Source organism: Hakea prostrata, chromosome 6 (genome assembly GCF_041222555.1).
Source record: "Hakea prostrata isolate BN-2017 chromosome 6, UWA_Hpros_2, whole genome shotgun sequence".
NCBI classification, from domain to species: domain Eukaryota; kingdom Viridiplantae; phylum Streptophyta; class Magnoliopsida; order Proteales; family Proteaceae; genus Hakea; species Hakea prostrata.
In genome coordinates, this window is record NC_142605.1 from 13720966 (window position 1) to 13736350 (window position 15385).

At 42.0% G+C, this 15385-nt stretch overlaps 1 non-coding gene across 1 annotated transcript; it reads left to right on the top strand.

Annotated features, from left to right (window-relative positions):
* Positions 1-769: 769 nt before the first annotated feature.
* On the top strand, positions 770-1071 carry LOC149012286 (signal recognition particle RNA). Its single transcript, XR_016174266.1, has one exon.
* The last annotated feature ends 14314 nt before the right edge of the window (positions 1072-15385 follow it).

Below are 15385 nucleotides of genomic sequence, written 5' to 3' on the forward strand. Positions count from 1 at the left end.
ACATGTGGGGAGTTTTTACTTTGGTTTTGGACATCTTCAAACACACCCTGAATCTGACTGGTGATCCACTTTCCTAGTAAGGCAAGTTCTTCATCAGTAGAATCCATATCCATGGACTCAGGGTACGGATAATGGACTTCAATCCGGATACTCCACAAGTTATTCTAGCTGGACTTCGGGTTATCGGACCTGCAATATGGATCCCGGGTTAGAATTACGGGGGTTGTTACATCTGTGATTGAAACCCCTACCTTTTCGTATGTCTTGGACCACGATGGTTACAGGAGAATGAATTGTATTACCAAGTGGCATTTTTAAGCTATGGATATTTTCTTGATGGTTTCAAATCTCTAACAAAGAAGAAGAAAAAGAAGGGAGAGAAAAACTAAGATTATTTTACCCAATTTTACAATTTTCCTTTAGTTCAAAGTATACACTCTCTATGATGGTTGCAAGAGAAACTTATTGCCTTTTATTGAGCATGTATTTTCTTTGTTTTAGCGGGCTTCCCTTCTCTTCCCCCCCCCCCCCCTTTTCCCTTTTTTGGTCAATGAATAAATTAATCATCAAGAGAGAATAAAATATTTATGTCTGAGAGTCATGATTTAGAAGCTAATTTTAAAGATAAAATAATCATCTTCCATGCTTTACTCTTCAGTCAACGTTTAAAAACTAATTTCTAATTCCTATGCCTTTATCTTTAGTCCTACATCGTAAAACTTTCAAAATGTTTGCCTCTTCATAGATCTAAGCTTTACAACCATCAATTGTGGAGCTTTGTAACATGAGCTTGTAACCAAGCGGGGCTCAAAGTGATTGAACGTTGGCTCAACCCTTGTTAAGTCGAGTTTGAAGGTGCTAAAATTGGTATGTTTGGTCCAAATCGGGAGTTGAGCTATGTGGCTTGAGGGAAAGCATAAATTTTGTGGTTCCTAAAGTGGAGGGTAAGGCGTCAAGTTGGTTTCATAAAGCAGCGAGAACCTCCCGCTCTTGACGGTGGAAGGATAACAAGACAATATACCTTCAACCCGCAGTACCCCAAGAGATGATCCCAACTAAACAATCACCTTTTTATACTCATCAATGAACCCATGTTATAGAAGAGGATGAATCATGTGAAATCAAAGTAAGGTTTTGCCAGATACGTGTATTAGGAGTTTGGACATGTGGGATGGAGGGCAATGCGTCAGGCTGGTTTCTCAGAGCAGCGAGAACCTCCCACTCTTGATGGAGGAAGGATAATAAGCCAATGCACCTTCAATCCATAGTACCCCAAGAGATTATCTCAATTGAACGATCACCTTTTTAAACTCATCAATGGGCCCATGTTAAAGAAAAGGATGAATCATGTGAAATTCCAGAAGGGTTTCCCTAGATACGTGTATGAGGAGTTTGGACATGTAGGATGGAGGGTAATGGGTCAAGTTGGTTTCACGAGTAGTGAGAACCTCCCGCTCTTGACAGTGGAACGATAACAAGCTAATGCACCTTCAATCCTTAGTACCCCAAAAGATGATCCCAATTGAACAATCACCTTTTTAAACTCATCAATGGGCCCATGTTATAGAAGAGGATGAATCATGTGAAATTCCAGAAGGGTTTCCCTAGACACTTGTATGAGGAGTTTGGACATGTGGGATGGAGGGTAATGCGTTAGGCTGGTTTCATAGAGCAGTGAGAACCTCCCGCTCTTGATGATGGAAGGATAACAAACCACTGTATCTTCAACCCATAGTACCCAAGAGATGATCCCAATTAAACGATCACCTTTTTATACTCATCAATGGGCCCATGTTAGAGAAGAGAATGAATCATGTGAAATTTCAGGAGGGCATGTAAAATCCATCCCTATCCTAACCCTGACGCTAACCCGGATCCACTGTTGTTTTTCGGTCTGAAGACCTGAAGCGGTGGTAGAAGAGACTTATGGACCCTTTTGATTGATAATTATGAGTCGGAGACCGAGCCCATGGACATTGACGATGATACCCCTTACTTGAGTACATTGTCGGTGTTTAGTGGAAGTCTGCGCATCGGAGAAGAATGATTTAGTTGAAGTACCTAATGGACTCCCGTGCACAATCCGAAGGTATTACCCAAAACTAGACTTCTTGATTGAATTATAGAAGAAAACCCAATTCAATTTGACCTTGTATAGCCCTCCAAATCTCTGTCCGAAGTTGCTGATCAAAACCTGATTTTTTCTGTTGAATCACATTTTGGTCGATCCTCTTTGGTCGATGACATCGACCAAGGACCATCCACCAAAGTTCCCCAAACAGACAAGTTAATGATTCTTGGAATATTAACTATTCTATTTATACTAGCCTCATGTTTTGAGCCCTATTGCAATCATTATCACTCTTGAGAACGTGGGGAGAGCTTCCCAAAGCAACTCCTAGGCATTTGTGAAGAAGATCCCACCAAAACTCATTTTTAATCATTGTTCCTTGTCTCCGGCTACAACTAAAAGGTATGATTCATCACTTCCACTCTCCATTCTATTCTATTCTATTCTTTTCTATCCCTCTTTTGCTGTTGAGACCTTGGAGATGGTGCTACAACCTTGCAACCATCACTCCAAGTGTCCACTCTTGCTTAACCTATGATCCTCTCACTTGTCTATTGATGTTGTGCCCCCATTTCAAGCCTTGCATATACATTCTTTGATTTTCTCCTTAACTTCATGCCTTCTTGTACAAAACTGAGGTATATAGTGTGCTATGTACATGTTTATCACTAGCATATGATCCTAATCAAATTCCTTTAAGTTTCCTTAGCTAATGCATGCCCTTTGAATGTCAATGCAATCAATTTCAACTCATGCTATGATGCTTGCCTCTTGAACCTAATAGCTCAATTTGGGGCTTTCTATTTAGACCATTAGATTATGTAAATTCCTTGATTTGTAAATCCCCAAAACCCACTATTCTGTCCCGAAGACATTTTGGTCGATGCCATCGACCAAGGACCATCGACCAAACTTGTTGCTAACAGCAACCTCAGCCAGTTTTGACCCGTTTGACATCCGATCTTCTTGATTTCTTCTCTAACCTCTTACTTATGTTTGTTTAGGGTCTTAACACTACTTTTGGATCATTCCTTGTTAATTCTTGATTCATCATCAACTCAACCTAAGGTAAGGATGGTTATTTCCATAAACACTTAGGTCATGAACTTATGTTTGGTGCTTGTACTAAATGAACATAGTCTTTTAATTGCTTTTGATTATTATAAGACTGCAAGACGTGTTTTAGAACAATAGTATTGTGATTTCTTATACTCTTGTTAGAATGGTTTATTATTCTTGTATTTATATTCATGATGGATCAATTCAATATTATGATTTAACTTGTATCATGATGATGTATCAATTGTATGAGATATGATGGACTTGGGTATGCGATTGCCTAGGTATAACTTGGGATTGGGGAGTGTCCTATTGACGCTTTTGTCCTTGGGCATCGGAGGGAATAGTATGGGATGTTCTCCAAAGGTGCCTATCGACACTTTCCCGGGTTATTGGATGACATACATAGGATTGTCTAGTTGTGTGGCTAGGATTGTCCTTGTCGTGTCAGATCCGAATCGGAAGGGCATTGAGACCGAACGACCCGTGGTAGTGTATGGTTGGATGGGTGCTCAAGACTGGTAACCAACCCAAGAGAGGACATGAACCATACTACGGATACCCGAAAGGGGCCATTTATTGGTAGGGTTGCAAATAGCTAGACTTGGGCTCACGGGCGCTCAAGACCGGTAACCAACCCTTGAGAGGACGTGAGAGCTTCCCGTTTACTATTTGCGGATGACCAATAGGGTTGATGAGTCCGTAATCCGGGATTACGCTGACTCTAGTGTGAAGGATACCGGAAAGGATCGCTTGGGGCGAGGAATGGACGTATCTAGATCTGAGTTGATACAACTGAGTAGATGACTTGCATTGGGCTAGGCTTTACCGCGACATGCGCCAATACTTATACCAAATGGTGATGTGAGAGAGCGGTGACCGAATCCCCTACCATGGTTTTAGAGGACTTTACCCAATTACCACGGCAGTCCCAAGATACAGAATTGGTTGAGGGAGAGTGACTGACGACCCAAAGAAGTATGGTGCTATGGCTTAAAGCATGTCTACCATAGAGACTAGCATTCCTAGAGTTAGAATCATATTTGCATCATATGTCTCATATCACATTGCATTATGTTATGATCTGTATTTGTATGATTTTAAATTATGGAATAACTGCCTTGTTGAGTTCTTTTGAATTCATTCCTTTCGTGCAAATTTTGTTTGATTTTCCCGCAGGTATTGAAGACTCTGATGGCACACTCTACGAGACGGACTTTGATTCCTCATACTACCCTCCGGGTGGTAGCTACGGTGAAGATCAAAGTTATGGTGCCGAAGAGGATTATTCTACGTTCCAGGGTTAGCCCCACTATTGTGAGGGAAAGACCGTGCTGGGCTTTCTTCGTCCACACCTATGAATTGACGATCATTAGGATAGAAGAAACCCTTATCTAGTGCCCCATTTCCCTAGATTATTGTTGAACACTTTGGATATGTAATTAACTTTCTTGGAGTTCCTTTTTAAACATGGATTGTAACTTAACTTGATTTTACTATCTTTCCGCTGCTTTGAGAGAGTGACTTTTACTCATTTTTTCATTCTCATGATTACACTTATACACTTGGTATTATATATTTCCGTACTCTGATTAGTTGATCTTATCTTATTCTTGATATCTATTATTTGTTGCTTTTACCTTGATTATTATTGTTCATGATTGTGTTATCGCGTATGTGGGAGGCATGGTCCCTCGATTCTTGATCCTTGGACTGTGGATCACATTCCCGGGTATGCCAGATAGGGTACCGGCTGGGTGGATGTGACAGATTGGTATCAGAGCCCAAGATCAAGTGGAACCCTGACCACAAAAACAATGACGGAACATTCTGAGTCACAGATCCAAAAGTGACTCAAGTGCTCTTAGAGGTGAATAATAGATAACCTGGGCTAGCAACCAAATTAATGAAGCACAAATTGAATTTTGAATAAGACACAATAATATAAACAAAATAACTGAACTTCATTAATCACATAAGAGAGTTTTACAAGTCTGAAAAGAAATACATCTAAGAAAGCATAAAAGGAAACTCCTAGTACTATCTCTCTAGGTGATCGACTTCGACGATCTGTCTGATCTCTCCTAGATCTGAACTCCTCCTCCAGTCGTGCAAACCTCTCACCTAGGGTGCACATGTATAACTCCATCCTCCTCTGTCCAGCCTCTATAGCCTTCTGACGAGCCTCGATCCTCTCAAGTATGGAATGAATCGATGACTGATGAGAAGCCACACCTGGAGCCTCAGAAGTTGTGTGAGATGGACCTCCGACCTCAGAGAATCGTGGAGTAGGAATCTCCTCGTGCCTCGGAATCTCATTCTGACCCTGATCATCATCATCCCCATGCTCATCATTGTCCTCATCACCACTATCATCACCATCATCATCGTCGGTATCCTCATCCTCTGAGTCATCATCCTCTGATGCCTCATCGATGTCATCCTCATCCTCTGATCTGGCGGCATCATGGAGCCCCATCTTTCTAATCAACCATGAGCCGATGTCCTCACCTATGTCTCGGCCTTGAATCACTGGTGTATCCTCCAAGTCCACATCAAAGTGCTCAAAAATACGGGTCAAGAGTCAATCGAAAGCCAAGTTCCTACCCTAGGAAACTCAATCCGATCAATCATGACGTTCTGCATGATGTATGCTAAGTCTATCTACAGTCCAGTGTACATGCTGTAGATAACCAATGCCTCCATCGCCGACACCTTGCTGTGGTGCCCTGCCTTCGGAAGGATGTTTCACTCGACGATGCGAGCGATAACCCGAGCTGAAGGACGCATCACGGTACCACTCCGGGGCATATAGGAGTTAATGTCATCCCATAGAGTCATGGATACCTCGTATGTCTCATATGGAAGAAGAGCCTCAGTGATGTATGTACTGGCGGGAATCCACCAACGGGAATGTCGTACAATCGGGACATCCAAGATGCGAGCCAGTGTCCTAGTAGTGAAACTGATCTCCCTGCCCCCAACCATAGAGTCCATGACGATCCTAGAACCATCTCGTGGGTCATCCTCGATACGGTATGTCAGGTTACTATAGAAGTACCTGACGAGATCTGGATAGACCGGATATGCCGTAGTGTACAAATGAAGCCAATCCATAGCCTCCAGTCTCTCTCGTATGTGAAACGTCTCTAGGTCATCCACAACAACCAACCGTCCATGCTCGATCGGTATGTCATGGAAGTAGTACTCATGTAGAAACTCAGCCATGGGAGTGGTGAAATGCTCCTCGTCCGTAACCTCCGACCGGGGAACGTGTCCTCGACCTCTATCAGCCCATCACCCTCCTCTAGGCATAGTGGATCTGTTGAAACAAAGAAAGAATTTCATTTGGATTAGTCCCAGTGTGTAATTGCTAAATGAAGGGCATTTTCGTAAATTTTTGAAAAATTTTGACCTTGGTAAAATTTTGAATCGATCATTCTAACATGTGCATAAGACCTGGATAAACATGCTGGAACACTTTGTTTGGTGAAAATCCATCATTTTGGCATCTTCAAAGTGAAAATTCAGCAAGTAGGAGAGAGAAAATCCCTCTTTGGGCTTGCGTTTGTGAAATTTTGAAAATTGGAATTTGACCGAACGGAAAGTGGGAACACCTTCCCCATAGTGAATCAGTCATGTAGAAATTTGTTTCATGTTAAAATTCATTTTGGTTTGAAAATGGAACAAGTTTTTGTAAAGTTGGATTTTTGTGAGATGAATAGTGATTTTGGAACCAAAGTGTGTGCAATCTTGTGTTTTAAGCTTAATCTTGCTTGGAAACTAATGGGAACATGTTTCTAAACACCCCTATGCATGATCCTAACCATTAGCAACAAGCATTGTTCAGTTTTTAAGAGAAACACATCAATGGTAAATGAAAGTTTCAAGAAAAGAGAAGAAGAAAGAGAGTTTACTTGTATAGATGATCAAAGGAGACTTGCAAGTGTTGATGGAGCCTTGAATCAAGCCTTGGAATCCTTAGAAACCCTAGAGAGTCGTTTTCCCCAGAGCCAAACTCGAAATGGTAGTGTGAGAAATGAAAATGAAAATGAAATGAGAAGTGGGCCCTTTAAATCTGATTTTTCACGCAGAATCATTTTGGTCGATCCTCTTTGGTCGATACCATCGATCAAGGAGCATCGACCAAAATAGGTCATTTTGCTGCCTTGGGCTGTTTTTGGAAAATTTTGATTTGTGAATTGATTTCCTTGGATTTTGACCAATGTTGACTTATTTGCTTACTATGTTGATAGTTCTAACCATGATTTGAGTATCCTAATCTTTGATCAAGTTGTTTTGACATATTTGAATTTTGGTGTCCTTATCTTTGATTCTTGCAAAATGGTCCTGCTTAGAAACCGTTTCGTTGGGTCTGATAGCGCCGGAAAGGAGGAAACACCTGCTGGGGGCTCTGACCAGCAAACGCAGGAAGATAGCCACACCACGAATGGCATTCCTGGTGCCCCCGATATCGGAAGTTTTAGAGATATCGCCAGCGTCATGACCAACATGATGCAACAACAAGCTGCCCAATTTAACCAGATGATGGCTGGTTTTGCTACCCTTCACAATGAGAACTGTGCCGGAGTTGGGACTTCTAGTGCCGCAACCCCTCTTGTGGAAAGATTCATCGGGACACCCCACACCCGTTTGATGGAAAGTTTCCTAAAGTTACAAGTGCCTTCTTTCACTGGAGTAACAAAGGACACTCTCTTTCCAAACAAGTGGCTTCGAGAATTGGAGAAAGCCTTTAGACATTTGCAATGTTCTGATGCTCAGAAAGTGTTGTTTGCAGAGCAGAAGCTTCAGCATGAAGTTGATGCATGGTGGACCTCTACCAGGCCCATCCTCGAGAATCTTAATGCCGGTGTTGTCTCCTCGGAGAAGTTTAAGGAAGCATTTTGCAAGAACTACTTTCCAGAAGCCGTAAAAGATGCCAAGGAGGCCGAGTTCATGGCTTTAGTGCAAGGTCCCTTGTCTTGTGCTTGAGTATCGGCAAAAATTTGAAGAACTTTTCTTCTTCGCCCCCAAATCCATAAGTCCGATGATGCTAAGGCGAAAAAGTTTTTCAAGGGTTTGCGGCCTTCCATTAAGGCATACCTCACAGTCTTGCCTCTGGAGGGTTATGCTCAGGTTGTCCAAAACTCAAAGAAGCTTGAAGAAAATGAGAAGGAAAATGCTCGAGTTCAGAGACCCTGGCAAGCTAGGCCCCCTAGCTTTGTAGACCGCATTGATTGGCGCTTTGCTAGACCTGCTCCTTACCCTGCTCCTGCCTTTCAGCCGAGGAATTTTGGCCAGAGTTCTAGTTCTTTTCCTGTGGGCCATCATGGTCAATCCAGTGGAGTCAGACCTTCGGGAGTTACACATCCACCTAGACCTGGGATGGTGAATCCTAGGCCTACATTTCAGAGACTTCCCCCTATTGCAGCTCCTGTTGGACAGAGAGATTCCACCTTGCTTCCTCTGCAAGCAGACAGGCCATTATGCCCGCTTTTGCCCAAAGAAACCAGCCCAACCTTATGCTCCAGTCATGAAGAGTGCTCCCTGTTCCCGCCCCCCCGCCCCTTCCTCTCGCGCAGTATTCAGCATATCCAGTGCCGAACATGATCCTTGCCATGATGTTGTCACAGGTACACTTGTTGGTTGCTTCTTTTCCAAAGATTTGTTTTGTTTGATACGGGTGCATCCCATTCATTAATATCATCTACTTTTGCTTTGAAGACTAACCTGACACCTCGGTGTTTATCTAGTTGTTTGTCAATTAGTACCCCTGTTGGGTCTGCTGTTAAACTAGATAAAGTGTTAGAAGATTGTCCTGTATTAATTTGTCGAAAGAACCTGAAGGCAAATCTAGTGTTGTTTGACATGAGAGATTTTGATGTGATCTTGGGAATCGATTGGTTGACATTCTATAATGCCATAATCTTGTGCTCTTCAAAGAAGATCCAGTTTCGAGTGGAAGAGAATTTAGTTTTCGAGTTCCAAGGAGAGAAGGGAAGAATTAGCAAGAAGACCTTGACCGCTTTAATGCAATTCCATGCTTTAGTGGAAAGTGCTTCACCTGGAAGCAAGGTCAAAGAAGGGAAGAGAGTTGAAGAAGTCAGAGTTGCTGGTGATTTTGCTAATGTATTTCTAGATGACTTGTCAGGATTGCCCCCTGATAGGGAAATTGAGTTTTCCATAGGCTTAACTCCTGGAGCGGCTCCGGTATCTAAAGCTCCGTACAGAATGGCACCTACCGAACTAGAAGCATTGCAAACACAATTGAATAAGCTCTTAGAGAGAGGTTTTGTGCAGCCAAGTGTATCGCCTTGGGAGCTCCAGTCTTGTTTGTAAAGAAGGACGGTAGCATGCGTCTGTGCATTGATTACCGGGAGTTGAACAAGCTGACGATAAAGAATAGATACCCGCTGCCTCGGATTGATGATCTTTTCGATCAGTTGAAAGGAGCGGCTGTATTCTCAAAGATTGATTTGAGATCGGGATATCATCAGTTGAAAGTGAAGTCAAGTGATATCTGTAAGACGACGTTTAGAACAAGGTATGGACATTATGAATTTAGAGTTATGCCTTTCGGCTTAACTAATGCTCCTGCCGTGTTCATGGACCTCATGAACCGAGTATTTCATGATGTCCTCGATAAATTTGTAATCGTTTTCATTGACGACATCTTGATCTACTCAATGAATCAGGAAGAGCATGCGAAGCACCTGAATTTCACATTGCAAAGGTTGAGAGAAAAGAAACTCTATGCTAAGTTTAGCAAGTGTGACTTTTGGCTCTCAAGGGTAGTATTTCTCGGCCTTGTTGTTTTAGCCGAAGGTATTTGTGTGGATCCTGAGAAGGTGCAAACAGTTGCTGATTGGGAAAGACCGAAGACCGTAACTGAGATAAGAAGTTTCCTTGGATTGGCGGGATACTATAGAAGATTTATTGAAAACTTTTCTAGGTTGGCTGCTCCTATGACTAAGCTAACTAGAAAAGAAGAGAAGTTTGTGTGGACCAAAGCTTGCGAGAAGAATTTCAAAGAGCTAAAGGTTAGATTGACAAGCGCTCCGGTTTTGACTATACCTGATAGTTCCGGTGGATTGACAGTCTACACTGATGCTTCCAAGATCGGTTTGGGTTGCGTGTTGATGCAACATGGTAAGGTAGTGGCATATGCCTCTTGGCAATTGAAAGATTACGAGCGGAACTACCCCACTCATGACTTAGAGCTTGCCGCAGTTGTCTTTGCTTTGAAGATTTGGAGACATTACCAGTACGGTGAGAAGATCGCCATCTTCACGGATCATAAGAGTTTGAAATACTTCTTCACCCCGAAGGAGCTGAACATGAGAAAAAGAAGATGGTTAGAATTGGTCTCTGACTATGATTGTGACATCCAGTACCACCCAGGTAAAGCAAATGTAGTTGCGGATGCTCTTAGTAGGAAAAGCCAAAGGAAGGATTTAGACTTGAATGCTTTGAGTCGGCCTTTGTTGTCATCAATGGAAAGATTCGGTTTGGAAGTGGTTCCTAAGGGTTTGGATTTTGTTCTTTATGCCATGACTGCAAGATCCACCCTTAGAGACAAAATTGTTGCTTTGCAAAGTTCTGATCAAGAGTTGAAAGAGAGGATTGAGAAGATTGCCTTGAATTCAGAAATGGACCCTGCTTTTAGTGCATCTATGGATGGTACCTTATCATTTAGAGGTAGACTCTGTGTGCCTGCTATTGATGAAATCAAGAAGGAAATATTGAAAGAAGCACACCAGTCCATCTTTATAGTACATCTTGGAAGTACCAAGATGTATAAGGACTTAAGGAACATTTTTGGTGAAATGGTTTGAAAGCTAACGTTGAAGATTTTGTTGCCAAGTGTGAGACTTTTCAACGTGTGAAAGCCGTTCGCCAACCTCCGTCTGGATTACTTTAGCCCCTTCCTATTCCTAGTTGGAAGTGGGAAGATATCTCATTGGATTTTGTGACTAGCTTGCCCCGGACAAGTAAAGGAAATGACACTGTGTGGGTGATTGTTGATAGGTTGACCAAATCAGCCCATTTTATTCCTATGAAGATCACTTACACTTTGGATAAGCTAACTAAGCTTTATGTAGACAATGTAGTTCGTCTACACGGAGTGTCTATGAGTATTGTTTCTGATCGTGATCCTAGGTTCACCTCAAGGTTTTGGAATGGTTTGCAGAAAGCCTTGGGAACCCAATTGAATCTGAGTACAGCTCATCATCCACAGTCTGATGGACAATCTGAGTGGACAATTCATATATTGGAAGACATGCTTAGATCTTGTGTGGTAGACATGGGTGGAAATTGGGATGAACACTTAGCTTTAGTTGAGTTTGAATATAACAACAGTTATCAAGCAACAATAGGCATGGCTCCATTTAAAGCTTTGTATGGTAACACTTGTAGGACGCCTTTGTATTGGACTGAGATAGGTGAAAGAAAAGTCTTGGGTCCAGAGATGATTGAAGCTACAAGTGATATGGTTGACATGATTAGAGAAAGGATCAAGTCTGCCCAGTCTAGACAGAAATCTTATGCCGACTGGAGAAGAACTGACTTAGAATTTCCAATTGGAGAGAAAGTTTTCCTCAAAATGTCACCTATGAAAGGGGTGACGAGATTCAATGTGAAAGGGAAGCTTAGCCCTCGCTTCATTGGACCTTTTGAGATTTTGAAAAAGGTTGGACTTGTAGCATACCGCTTGGCCTTGCCCCCATCTCTTGCTAGAGTTCGCAATGTGTTTCGTGTTTCGATGCTTCGAAAGTACATAGAGAACCCGGAACACATACTATAGCAAGCACCCGAAGGACTTAGTGCCGATCTTTCTTACGATGAAAGACCAGCCGAGATCCTAGACAGAAAGGACAAGCAGTTGCGGAATCGCACCATTCCTTTGGTGAAGATTCGATGGAAGAACCACACACCAGAAGAAGCTTCTTGGGAGAAGGAAGAAGACATGAAGGAGAATTTTCCTCATCTTTTTGGAAGCACAGGTATGCTTTCAATTTCGAAGATGAAATTTCTTTTAAGGGGGGGAGAATGTAAAATCCAACCCTATCCTAACCCTGACCCTAACCCGGATCCACTGTTGTTTTTAGGTCTGAAGACCCGAATCGGTGGTAGAAGAGACTTATGGACCTTTTGATTGATAATTATGAGTCGGAGATCGAGCCCATGGACATTGATGATGATACCCCTTACTTGAGTACATTGTCAGTGTTTAGTGGAAGTCTGCGCACCAGAGAAGAATGATTTAGTTGAAGTACCTAATGGACTCCCGTGCACAATCCAAAGGTATTCCCCGAAACTAGACTTTTTGATTGAATTATAGAAGAAAACCCCATTCAATTGGATCTTGTATAGCCCTCCAAATCCCTGTCCAAAGTTGCTGATCAAAACCTGATTTTTCTATTGAATCACATTTTGGTCGATCCTCTTTGGTCAATGCCATCGACCAAGGACCATCGACCAAAGTTCCCCAAACATACAAGTTAATGATTCTTGGAATATTCTCCATTCTATTTATACTAGCCTCGTGTTTTGAGCCCTATTGCAATCATTATCACTGCTGAGAACGTGGGGAGAGCTTCCCAAAGCAACTCCTAGGCATTTGTGAAGAAGATCCCACCAAAACTCATTGTTAATCATTGTTCCTTGTCTCCATCTACAATTACAAGGTATGATTCATCAGTTCCACTCTCTATTCTATTCTTTTCTATCCCTCTTTTGTTGTTGAGACCTTGGAGATGGTGCTGCAACCTTGCAACCATCACTCCAAGTGTCCATTCTTGCTTAACCTATGATCCTCTCACTTGTCTATTGATGCTATGCCCCTATTTCAAGCCTTGCATTTACATTCTTTGATTTTCTCCTAAACTTCATGCCTTCTTGTACAAAACTGAGGTATATAGTGTGCTATGTACATGTTTATCACTAGTATATGATCCTAATCAAATTCCTATAAGTTTCCTTAGCTAATGCATGCCCTTTCAATGTCAATGCAATCAATTTAAACTCATGCTATGAAGCTTGCCTCTTGAACTTAATAGCTCAATTTGGGGCTTTCTATTTAGACCATTAGATTATGTTAATTCCTTGATTTGTAGTGTCCTCTTACTGTTCTTAAGCATCCCTCCAAGTTCCAGATCTATCCGAACCTCGGAAGACCAATTTCGGACCAAAATCCCCAAAACCCACTATTCTGTCCCGAAGACATTTTGGTCGATGCCATCGACCAAGGACCATCAATCAAACTTGTTGCTGACAGCAACCTCAGCCAATTTTGACCCGTTCGACATCTAATCTTCTTGATTTCTTCTCTAACCTCTTATTTATGTTTGTTTAGGGTCTTAACACTACTTTTGGATCATTCCTTGGTAATTCTTGATTCATCATCAACTCAACCTAAGGTAAGGATGGTTATTTCCATAAACACTTACGCCATGAACTTATGTTTGGTGCTTGTACTTAATGAACATAGTCTTTTAATTGCTTTTGATTATTACAGGACTCCTATACTTGTTTTAGAACAGTAGTATTGTGATTTCTTATACTCTTGTTAGAATGGTTTATTATTCTTGTATTTATATTCATGATGGATCAATTCAATATTATGATTTAACTTGTATCATGATGATGTATCAATTGTATGAGATATGATGGACTTGGGTATGCGATTGCCTAGATATAACTTGGGATTGGGGGAGTGTCCTATTGACGCTTCTGTCATTGGGCATCGAAGGGAATAGTATGGGATGTTCTCCGAAGGTGCCTATCGACACTTTCCTAGGTTATTGGATGACATACATAGGATTGTCTAGTTGTGTGGCTAGGATTGTCCTTGTCGTGTCAGACCCGAATCGAAAGGGCATTGAGACCGAACGACCCATGGTAGTGTATGGTTGGATGGGTGCTCAAGACCGGTAACCAACCCAGGAGAGGACATGAACCATGCTACGGATACCCGGAAGGGGCCATTTATTGGTAGGGTTGCAAATAGCTAGAGTTGGGCTCACGGGCGCTCAAGACCGATAACCAACCTGTGAGAGGACATGAGAGCTTCCCGTTTACTATTTGTGGATGACCAATAGGGTTGATGAGTCCGTAATCCGGGATTACGCTGATTATAGTGTGAAGGATACCGTAAAGGACCGCCTGGGGCGAGGAATGGACGTATCTGGATCTGAGTTGATACGACTGAGTAGATGACTTGCATTGGGCTAGGCTTTACCGCGACATGTGCCAATACTTATACCAAATGCTGATGTGAGAGAGCGGTGACCGAATCCCCTACCATGGTTTGAGAGGACTTCACCCAATTACCACGGTTGTCCCAAGATACGGAATTGGTTGAGGGAGAGTGACTGACGACCCAAAGAAGTATGGTGCTATGGCTTAAAGCATGTCTACCATAGAGACTAGCATTCCTAGAGTTAGAATCATATTTGCATCATATGTCTCATATCACATTGCATTATGTTATGATCTGTATTTGTATGATTTTAAATTATGGAATAACTGCATTGCTGAGCTCTTTTGAACTCATTTCTTTTGTGCAAATGTTGTTAGATTTTTCTGCAGGTATTGAAGACTCTTATGGCACACTCTACGAGACGGACTTTGATTCCTCATACTACCCTCCGGGTGGTAGCTACGGTGAAGATCAAAGTTATGGTGCCAAAGAGAATTATTCTACGTTCCGGGGTTTGCCCCACTATTCTGAGGGAGTGACCGTGCTGGGCTTTCTTTGTCCACACCTATGAAGAGACAATCATTAGAATAGAAGAAACCCTTGTCTAGTGCCCCATTTCCCTGGATTATTGTTGAACACTTTGGATATGTAATTAACTTTCTTGGAGTTACTCTTTAACACATGGATTGTAACTTAACTTGGTTTTACTATCTTTCCGCTGCTTTGAGAGAGTGACTTTTACTCATTTTTCTCATTCTCATGATTACACTTATACACTTGGTATTTTATATTTCTGTACTTTGATTAGTTGATCTTATCTTATTCTTGATATCTATTATTTGTTGCTTTTTCCTTGATTATTATTGTTCATGATTGTGTTATCGTATATGTGGGAGGCATGGTCCCTCAATTCTTGATCCTTAGACTGTGGATCACATTCCTGGGTATGCCAGATAGGGTACCAGCTGGGTGGATGTGACAGGGCGTGTATGAGGAATTTGGACATGTGGCACGGATCCAAACCATTGATTGGATGTTGGCTCCATGTACCA